We start from the raw sequence: 12,008 nt of genomic DNA on the forward strand, positions 1-12,008 counted from the left end.
GTACTTTCAAACAGTTCATAGCCCGTAAAGGAGCAACGGTGCAACGAAAAGTTATAAAAGCAAAAAAAGGAAGTAATACTAATACCACACAAAATAAGAAGAAAAGTGATTAGAAATATAAGAGAAGTGATGGTGATGATGTAAAATATCTAAAAAAAATTAAATTTAAATAAATTAAAAAATTTATATTTTAGAAGCAGTTATTAAAAGTTGAAATAATTGAAGATCAATATTTGCAAATATTCATAAGTATTTCAAAATAATATAAAAAAATATAAAAAATATAAGAAAAAAGCAAAAATATAATTAAATTGCTCATTAGATATTTTTAAAATAACCCCTTTAAAATGAGAAATAGCTATAACAATTTTATTAATTTATTTAAGTGAAACCTTTTAAATATAAAATAAATTCTTGTTTATGTTTTCCACATGTTTTCACCTAGTGTGAGTGTAATTAAAATTTTAAATTAATTGGATACAGATCACTGATTTTTAAAAGGTAAATAATTACAACGTTAAATGAATTCCCTTGGGTACAAGTAAATAATATTTTTTTTTATTATTATTTACTTTGTTAGTTCTTTATTCTTTTTGAAAGTTAAAATAAAAACAACCACAAATATATGAAAATAAACCTTGAGTATTTAATACATAAAGTTCAATGAAATACGATAAGTTCAAGAGAAAAACAATATGTTTAAAGAGTTTAGAAATGTTTTGGAAATTTTTCCTAAAAGTTCAACTTTTCAAAGTTTTTAAAAGAAATGAGTTGAAATTCAAGTTTAATGAAGTTATAAATTACTTATGAAGTGCGTATAAATTTTAAAATAAAATGTAAAAAAAATAATAAACAAATAAATTTTGAATAAGAAAACTTTGTTAAAAGCAAAAGACTTAAGTGCTTTATCTTTACAAATGAAAGTTTTTCCAACAATCTTCACACGAGGATTTTTGGAACAAAGTAACAAAATTTTATAAAAGTTTTAGCGAAGTTTTAATACAACCAAATTTAAAGCTGTAAAGGAATTATTAATTTTTTTTACAAAGTTTCAATAAATTATTTTGTGAATAAAAGAAATTTCTTTATAGCAGAATTTTTCAATAACTCGAATAAAAATAAGAAACATTTTTAAACGTGGAAACTTTAAAAATAATTTTATGAAATATATAACAAATGAATATTAAAATTTTAAACCAAGGATTAATCGTTTTATGATAAAAGAGTTAAAATTAAAAACAATTAAGAAACTATAGGGAACATGGCCGACCTATTGCGTGCACTGACAGACAGACGGACAGACGGACGGACGGACATAGCTTAATCGACTCAAGAATTGATTCTGAACCGATTGTTTTGGGTGTTGGGTCACTTTAGTAGTGAGGGTATAAAAAGAAAATAACTTGTTCAACATAATGGATTTAAAAGAAAAGATTTGTTTCGAAATTGTAGAATGTCAAGATAGCAGATTTCTGCCATTTTCTATTGAGGATAGCTCTTGGTATATAAATATCAGAGGGAGCAAACAAAATTCACAATGAATTATGCATTTATGAAACATACTCATATTCATATATTATTTATAAATCGTTATTTATTAATAATTTTTGTGCAATCATTTGGTTTTCATAATTCAACCTCATAGAAATGTATATAATTGCAAGCTCCAAAGCCAGACTAAAATAGCTATAAGGCCTCATAAGGACATCAGTAAAATACCTTAGAACTTTCTCAATTTTACAATAAGTAAGAAAGTATAGTCGGGCGTAGACGACCATATGATACCCTACACCTGTTATGAATATTAAATGTGATTTATTTTTATAATAAGCAATTTATGGATAAAAAACTAATTTTCTGAAAGAGGCTTTATATAGGGGCAAGGGGAAAATATAGACCAAGCCCGATAAAATTTTGTGAATATATTTATATTTACATAATATTTTGTTGTGCTGAATTTCATCGCGATATTTGTGTTTATAAGTTAATTTGGGACATTCCAGAAACCCTTTCGGGGGGTTCTGTTCTATGGGCGCTAGGTGAAATAATGGACCGCTTTAACCATTTTCAATAGGCTTCGTCCTTGGGCCAAATAAAATTATCTTGAAATTAGCCTGTACCTTGCGCACAAGGTTTACATGGACAGCCAGCCAGACAGACGGATGGACATAGTTTAATCGACTCAGAAAACGATTCTAAGCCGATTGGTATACTTTAAGGTGGGTCTAGGACGAATATTTTTGTACGTTACAAACATGAGCACAAATCCAATATACCCTCCTAACTAAAGTTGTGTAGGGTATAAAAAATAAATTTTTAGTATACCTATTCGTGAGCGGTGTTGGGTATAATATTGTGAGACATGTCCGACTACACTCTCTACTTTTGGTTCCCTCCCAATATGTGTTGGAATATGACACATAAAATATATTCTTATATTCTAGAACCTAATTATAAGTGAATCTAGCAACATTCGTTTTCTTTTGAGCAGTTAGGTTAGGTTCAGAAAACACTTTATCACTATTAATAGCAGGTTTGGGGGAAGAGGTCTAATGACTACATAATTAAATGTATGACATGTATTTCATTACAATTACATTTAAAGTAATTGAAAATGTAATAATTATCTCCAAGTCTACAGTGTGGCAATGAAATTCCACATAGACAAGTCTCTTAGAAATAAAACCTCTTTATTAAATTGCATAAGGATCGGTCTGTAATTGACCCTACTACCATATAGTGTTAATTTCAGAAAAATGCTTTAACGCCAATAATTAAGTTTAAAAAGGATTTTATAAACTAAAATCTATTAGGATCGAATCACATTGGCTCCATGTTCACATATAAAGTTCTCTTAAGAAAATTACTTAAAAACAGGATATAAATTAAAATTGTTTCACATTTTTTTGTAAGATTTTACGACAGTTGGTTAATAATTTACTTTACATATTGTAGATTGTAGACCACCTCCTTATACAATACCCTTATAAACTGATATTTACGGTCATGACTTACTTTAAAATAGCAGTAAGCATGTACTATTAATATAAACAAGTTTTAGGGAAAATAAATTCCTCTAAAAGTACTTAATTAAAATTTTCGTTCCTAAAATAAATATTAAATGGGTTAAGAATGTTGTCGAAATATCTAAGATTGTTTTTGAAAGACTTACTCAAAGAAAAGTAATTTCTTTTTCTGTAGAGTCCAGACCAATATGTTGACGTTACATTAGTTATAGGGCACACAGCCTAAATACATTTTATCCCACTATATTTTACTATTATGTATGTTGTATGTGATATAATAGTTATCTAAGATAATTTTACATTACACATCTATTTTAGGTTAATAATTATCATTTCTAATTCTCTTTAGCACAAAATAATTTAATTTAGCGATAAATTTGCGTTGAAGGGTATACTCGACTTAAATTGTGCTGAGTTAAGAATTCTTAATGGTTTTTTTTTTACCCAACTTTTGTCTTCTTCAATTTTCTGTTTATTATTCCTCTTTGTATTCCATTATACTTACATATTTTTACACTTATTATTATTCGTTTCACTATTTTCCCACTAAATATTCAAAAGCATACATACAACTATATTTACATTCAACCATTGAGAATCTTATTTATATTAGAGTAGGTTATGTTATGTTTTTTGTTTGCAACTTCAATTTCCTTATTTCAGCTTTTCATGGTATGGGCATATGTAGTAGTATGTATGCCCTGTTGTATGTGAATTTTTATCTATTTGTATGTGAAGTGTTTGTCCTTTTGTATGTTTTGTTGAGAAGTATCTCTTTATGTTGTTCTTACAATGTTTATTCTAGTGTTACTAAATTAAGTGAAACCATTTTTCTACACTATACCCCCAGAGAAATAGCTTCTAGTTGTAGTAGTGCTTGTGATATTAAGTGCTGATATTTGTTATAGAATGGAAATATTTTTGAAAAAAATATATTCAAACTAAAGCCTAAAAAATACAATATAAAAATAAAATAACATATATTTGCACTTCATCAGAATTGTGAAAAAAGAAAAGAATATTTTGTGGTTCAATAAATGAAAAAGAATACATACAATACATACATAACATACATACATTTATTGAAAATATTATTAAATGGATACATTTAATTTATTAAGAATGAAATGAAATATGATGAATTATGAGAATTTTATAAAAATGGTTTTTGGGAGAAAATTTTTTTAGGGTGCTCAATATTATTTTATTTAATATCTACCGTCTAAAGAAATTAAGATGTATTACAGTATTTTTTAACTTCCCTTTTGGCATATATCGAAGTCCTATAAATCGACGTTAAGTCTTAAATCTACAGTGGCCATTATAACTTATGAAAATACCTTCTTCTTAATGTTAAGATTTTTAAATCTAAATGAAATTAAGATTATACATTTATAAATAAAGATACTCTATTATTATATGCTTCCAATATATAAAGTTTCTAGTCAAACAGGATATTTCTTCAGCCATAAAAGATATAAAACCAAATATTTCTTATATACGGGCAATTTTGTGAAAAGTGACCCAACTGAAAAAGTTAGCTTGGATGAAATTTGCACCAAGGTTAGTACAATTGGATAGTAGTCCAAACATTATCGGGCAAGAAATTATAGAAATAGTGTGGGTCAAAGTTGGACAACTTGGTTATACAGGGTATTTTTACAAATGAGTGTACTTTTCACCTATTGGTACAACCAGAAATTGTCGAAAGGAGTTCAGATAGCTATTTATACCCTACACCACTTTAATGAGGAGTGTATATTGGGTTTGTGCTGGTGTTTGTAATGCACAACAGTATTAATCATATACCCACCATTAGGCTTAGAATCATTTTCTGAGTCGATTTTGCTAGGTCCATCCGTCTGTCCACCCGTCCATGTAAAACTTATAATCAACTACGCAATTTTGAGGATAATGAAATTTGGTACGTGATCTTCTATTGTCCCAGGTATGAAGCCTATTAAAAATGGTTAAGATCAGTCCATATACCATACAACTTTAAAAAAATTTATTCAAACTATATCAAACTATAATTCTATGAAATTTGCCACATGATCTTCTATGATACCGGAGACGAAGCCTATTGAAAATTGTTAAGATCGGTCCATTATTTAACCTAGCCCTCATACAAGTGAACTTGCCAAATATGGATTTTAAGTTTATTAAACATAATTAATATACTCGTATCTCGACAAAAAACTGCAAAACCAAGATCTATACTAGCCTTAATGACCCTCATTAGTTTTGTGATTACAGGACCTCATTTGAACCTAGTCCCTATTAAAAGCTCTCTTCAAACTTGTCCACAAATTTATTCAACAATTAATGGCTTAAAGCAATGGTTGAGGCGAAGTACAATTCAACTTAATGCTTTATAATGAAAACTAAATCACATTTTATTTTTGCAACAGGTGTCGGGTATTATATGGTGGTCCTTGCCCAACTTTAAATTCTTACCCTACACCACTTTAGTGGGGAGGGTATATTGGGTTTGTGTTGATGTTTGTAACGCACAATAATATTAGTCCTATACCTACCTTAAAGTATACCAATCGGCTCAGAATCATTTTCTGAGTTGATTTAGCTATGTCCGTCCGTCAGTCCGTCCGTCCATGTAAATATTGTAATCAAACTGCAGGCCGCAATTTTGAAGATAATTAAATGAAATTTGGTACATGATCTCCTATTGTCCCAGTTACGAACCCTATTGAAAATGGTTAAGTTCTGTCCATTATTTCACCTAGCCCCCATACAACTATAACCCCGAATAGGGCTTGTAAATATTGTAATCAAACTACAGGTCGCAATTTTGGATATAATTCAATGAAATTTTGCACATGATCTTTTATGGTATTGTAGACGAAGCCTAGTGAAAATAGTTAACATCGGTCCATTATTTTACCTAGGCTCCATAGAACTGAACCCGCTAATAAGGCTGCAAAACCAAGTTCTATACTAGTCTTGATGACCCTGATGAACTTTATAATTATAGGGCCTCATTTGACCCTAGCCCCTCTAAAAAGGCCCCATCAAAATTTTACTTAAATATCTACAGTTTAAGTAAACAGTAAATGGCTTTAGTATATCTGAGGCAAGGTACAATTCAATTGCTAAACTAAATCACATTTTATTCGTATACAAGTGTAGGGTATTATATGGTCGGCCTCGCCCGACTATAACTTCTTACTTGTTTTGTTTTTCTATTTCCTTTTTTAATTTTACTAAATAGGCCCATCTTTTGCTCAAAATAAAGCCTGTACAATTTCCTTTAAGGACTTTAAATGGAGCTGAAAATTTTTATCTGGCCTAATTAAAATAGTACTAACTTTGGTGCAATTTTTATACAAATGGATTTTCTGAGTTGGGTCACTTAACAATAAATTGCCAATGAAATTTTATATAAATGGATTTTCTGAGTTGGGCCAATATAATTAATTAGCTTAAAGTTTAAATGCTGGCTACCATTACCAGCAAAATCAAATTAAATTTAAAACATTATTCCTTAATTGAATAAAGCTACCGTAAATACTTTAACTATTTAATACTTCAATTATTCACATTTTACACTCATAAGTTTTACAAATATCATACAATTTTCAAAACTTTGGTATAATTACTTTAGGAGGAACTCTAACCCTAACTACAATAATAATTTGGAATGCGAAAATTATCTCTTAATCTTATTAAAATAGATGTAACAATTGGTAAATGTTTACTTTTATACTTATTATTCTTCTAATATATTAAAGCAGTGATTTTCTAAATGTTTAATGAACATTTATAATACTGTCCTGTCTTAATCCTTTGCATATAACTAATTTTATCCTACAACATTTCGAGAACAACTAGTGCAATTACTAAAATAATTACATACCATATTGTCAATTTTGACAGACAATAATTGTTTTAACACATTTGTTTATCTGCTTTTATTCCTTATCTAAACTACACACATAAATACATAACATCTATGTGTGTATGTGTTTAAATTTAGTATATATGTATTTATACACAATTCGCAAGTATATGTCGTATATTCATTCTTATGCCTGTATTTACTTATGTGTATGTATTCATTCCTGAAACCCTGCAGTACATGGTGAATGCTACATACCAATAAAATAGTATATATACAGTATACGTACGAATTTATATTCGATCGTACGAGTTGTACGCCAATCTTTTTTTCTATTTTACTGCTACACTCGCATTTTTAAGCCATTAATGAGCGTTGCAGTTATTTTCTGAAGGAGACCTTATATGGGGAGTAGGGTCATCATGGACCGATCCTCATAAAATTTTTTAGATAGATTTTTACTCTTGTGATAGATGTCGAATTTCATCTATATTAAAGTCATTTTCTGAAGGGGACCTTCATAAAATTTTGCGCAGTGATTTCGGATCTTAAGAAACTTACTTATGTCGAATTTCATCGCTATATTCGTATTTTTAAACAAGTTATGACTGTTAAAGCTGCTTTCGAGGGGCCACAGGTATGGGGGCTATCCAAAAACTTGGACCAATATAAGAAATATTTATGTGAAATCTCAACTCTCTCGTGCTTTCAACAGACAGACAGACAGACAGACGGATGGACAGACATGGCTAGATCGTCTTAGAATTTAATGAGGACCCAGAATATATATACTTTTATAGGTCTATGACCAATATTTCGATGTATTACAAACGGAATGACAAAATCTATATACGCCCATCTTTTTTGATGGTGGTCTATTTTATTGTTTATACCATTTCTCTGAAACCTGCTGGGTATAAACTAGTACATGTTGTATTGACAAATATTGACACAGTGTTTGACGTTTTAGTAAAACAGCTTTAGTATAATCTTGTTGTTTTATTGATTCATGTCCAGTCCTTTCACTTAAATTTAAATCGAAAGTTTGGGTGTTTCCATCACTTTATATTCATGTAGATATGTGAGTTGGTAGTTACTTTTATATGTATAATACCTAAATAATATTTATTTTAGCTGGTTAATTTTTGTTAACATAAAATTTCTATATGGTCAGTTATAAACCGATCATTACAGAATACGATTTCTGTTTATATTAGAGTTATTTTATTGAATATATTCATTCAAATAAAATGTTTCTGCGATAGGTTTATAGTTAATGTTTTAGTCTGTCAGACTAGAATTAGGTCGTAGATTCGATTCCTACAAGAGAAAGTTTACAACAGGCCCTATGGAGGACTAAATTTAATTCTTTGAATTTGATTTAACAAACATCCTTATTTCAAACTAAATAACTATTCAAATTAAAATGATTTCAGATGTTTTTATATAGGAGACCTATGTATCTATTTGGTTACAAATTTTAAAAGGCCTTTGTTAAAAATTATGCTGCAATATTTTAAGGTCCTTAGCATGCGTCTTTACTACGTAAAGGTCATTGAAAATATTTCTTGTTTATTTTTCTTTTTCAAAGAATCGTAAAAAAAGGTTTTTGTTTTGTTGTCTTTAATTTTCCATTTTATTCATAGATACGTGTTGTCTAAAACAGACAACAGCTTGTGTTACTGCGTTTATTCATTCTCATCAGTTTGGAAACTTTAACAGATGATTAATTTACCTGATAGATAAAGAAAATTGTGATAATTACAAATTTCTTTTTTACTTTTTTCAAATACTTACTAAGGATGCTTAATTATGCATGTAAATTGCTATTGTTGTGTGTATGTATTTGAAAATACTATAAAAAAACCCCATAAAAAAATCAAACAATATTTAAATCCATCAGGTTGCCATCAATGGCAAGCAATTCAGAATAGCTTCTCACAAAAATGAAAATACCAACATTTATAATTATGTACATATTTTCATTTGCGTAATTTGTAATTTAGGAATGCGTAAAATTTTCAACTAATGAGTGAAATTATGTATAAATGGCAGATGAAAATGTTTAATGATATGATTAAGTTGTTTTCCGGAATATAATTTTCAAAGGTTATTATTTGTTTGTTGTTTCTTTTTTATTAAATGCTAAATAGACAATACGTTATTTGAAAACGTAATAAAATGCGTAATTTAAGCAGTTGTATTGGCATTTAGGCAGAGTTTAGATAAATATCTGTATTTGAAAGATGAATAATAATACACAACACATAAATCTTTTTCGATGTCCTTCATTATGTTGCTTTACACTTGCTATAATAATAAAATTATTATACATATACTTACATAACCAAACTTGGCTCGTACTTACATATTCACTTACTTTTCAATGGTTACTATTTGCTTGCGTAAATTACTCAAATATATTGCGATAAATTAATACTTAATTTGAGTTTTGCCTTTTTATTTGCACACTTTATTAAATTGTGCTCTAGCAACTCTTTTTTACACACATACTATGAAAACCATCATTGGACGAATCCTAATATCCTAATATATTATACATCTCTTTGTAAGTCTGTTCGTTTGTTTGTTCGTCAATCACGCCTAAACGGCTGGACAATTTTTTTTTCAAATTTGGAACAAAGATAGATCTTGGATAGTATTATAGGCTATATATTTTTTCAGAACGTGGACTACGAGGGGGCAAAAAGGGGGGTAAAATGGGAGAAAAACGGGCAAAATGAGTACGTTTGATAGTAAATGCTGATTTTGATCAATAAACTATTTAATTTGTTAGAAATATATATTAGCAAAGTGCCGTTACGAAAATTGGACCGGAAGAGGACAAAAAATAGGCCAAATGCCGAAAATCCGACAAAATTAGTACTTTTGTGCTTTAAGGACGATTTTTTTCTATTTTTAATCCAAAATATTATAAACTTTGATATTGAGAGTCTCACAGATATGTCCATATATTTATAAACCCCAGTCTTAGGGAAAAAAATGGGTAAAAAAGTTAAATCTGTATTTGCTGCGTAAAGGGACTCAATTAATGCATATTTTCAGACAATTCAAACTTCTTCAATTAATAAATAAAACAAATAAATAAACATACAAGTTTATAGTTGGGCATGGCCGATGGGCATATGATGCCCTATAACAATTTTTTTTAATAATAAAGCATTTAAATTAATTTTTACCTTTATTCAGAAATATTTTAAAAATTTATTGACAAAAAAGGAATTTTCTAAAAGAGGGTTATACGAGGGCCTATCCTTATAAACTCTGACGGGAGAATAATTAAGTATAATATAATGAAACCACTTAAAACCCTGGGCAACGCCGGGTATAAAAATCTACTAATGAAATAACAAAGCCGTGGAGTTGTGAGTAACACAGCGAACTAAGGAACAAGAAGTCCAGGTTCGCATTAATTTTTTTTGTTTTAAAAAACACAACTATTTTAAACTCCTCATTTGTAAGCACTTATTTTAGTAGTAAGTAGTTGCCTCTAATAACATCACCTTACTAAAATAATAATCTAAAATGAATAAGTAGTAAAAAGCCGCGGTAATAGATTTTTTTAGCTTTTTTACTTGAAATTTAAAATTTTTTCTAAACTCATATTATTCCTTTAAAAAACCCTAAATCTGTTATACATATTTTTCTACTAACATTAAATAAAAAACTGTGTTGCTTTTTAAATTTACTACCGAAAAAAAAATCTACTAAATTATAAACTTTATGACTGTTTCGCGCAAACATGAATATGTATGAAGTTAAAAAAGCACTTAGAAAAAGTAAGGTCTATAAAAACATTTGACACAGTTACCTTAATTTACAAAATGAAAAAGGGAAAAACGAGAAAATAATAACAAATCATGAAGGATCAAGCCAAAAACTGACAACATAACAAAAAAAAAATTAAGTGAAAGAATGTAAAACATATAAGAAGTAAAACGGAAACGGATGTAAAGCATGTGAAGTGAATAAAATCTTTTTTTCTCTCTCTACAACTCACACAAGCTGTAGACCCGCAAATAACCGTACATGAGCCTTAACACGCAGCAGTGCTTAAGTGAACCATTATGAGACTATTTAAATAACATTGACATACAAAGACATACTCCAAAAACAAATGTACATGTACCTTTACGGGGAGACACAACAACAATAACACATATAAAATTGTGACATAATTAAATTAAATATTTGTTAACAGTGATGAACAAAAATGCTACAAATTTAAAATTGTAGTGGAAGCCATAATCCCTTAATTTTTTTAAAGTTTTTTTTTATAACAAAAATCGTCTCGCTACTAGTTTATAGTATATCATTCAGATTTAGCTATGTTTGTCCATCTTAAATTTTGTAATACATACACATATTATTTCGTCGCAAGTCTCTCTCTAACCGTTTCGTAAGTTTTATAGGAACATACTATTCTGTTATGGGTATGTCTAATAATAAACACGTCCAACCAAAATTTTATTTCATTTTAAAGATTTTAGGTTACAATTTCAAAGAAGCTAGTAAGGATCAAGAACATGATTGCTGTTGTGTTATGTGATTCGGGTTACTTTCTATCCGATTACCAAATAACAAAATTTTGGTATCAAAATAAGGATTCAATAGTTTAAACCATTTATTAAAAAACACTGGATGTTTGTTATCAGTGGTTATGGAAACCAGAAATGCTAGATCGGTTAAGATCGCTGTCAATAAAGCTATGAGGTTAAAGACGACCGATTCACTCTATTACATAAGGCTCAAACTTTTTGTAACAAAGGAGGTGGTAATCCTATTGTTTGTCCTTTTACATGGAAATGTTAGGTGCGAAACGCCCTATGCATTTCTCTTAGTATGTATTATGGTCCTATTATTAAAAAAAAAACTCAGATTCCTGAATGTAGTAATGACCTCTGCATGATCTTCATTTATTGGAATCCACAATACACTTCAAAACGCCCATATTTTAAAATTAAATACTCTCATTATTATTTAAAAAAGTAAGAAATGTAAACGGTGTACAATATTTTTACGGAGTACATACGTTAATAAGTAACATAAGTAAATACATACATTTACTTAAACTTATTAACGGGGTATTATATTTTTAAATAAGT

General features: G+C 28.8%; 1 protein-coding gene across 1 annotated transcript in view; it reads left to right on the forward strand.

Moving 5' to 3' along the window:
- Positions 1–374: 374 nt before the first annotated feature.
- The window catches only part of LOC111690811, a 74,147-nt gene continuing 62,513 nt past the window's right edge, over positions 375–12,008 (forward strand). Inside the window, exon 1 of the mRNA XM_023453379.2 lies at positions 375–501. The gene's annotated coding sequence lies outside the window, so the exon portion shown is untranslated. The remainder of the gene's footprint in view (positions 502–12,008) is intronic.

This window comes from Lucilia cuprina, chromosome 2 (genome assembly GCF_022045245.1).
Source record: "Lucilia cuprina isolate Lc7/37 chromosome 2, ASM2204524v1, whole genome shotgun sequence".
NCBI classification, from domain to species: Eukaryota; Metazoa; Arthropoda; class Insecta; order Diptera; family Calliphoridae; genus Lucilia; species Lucilia cuprina.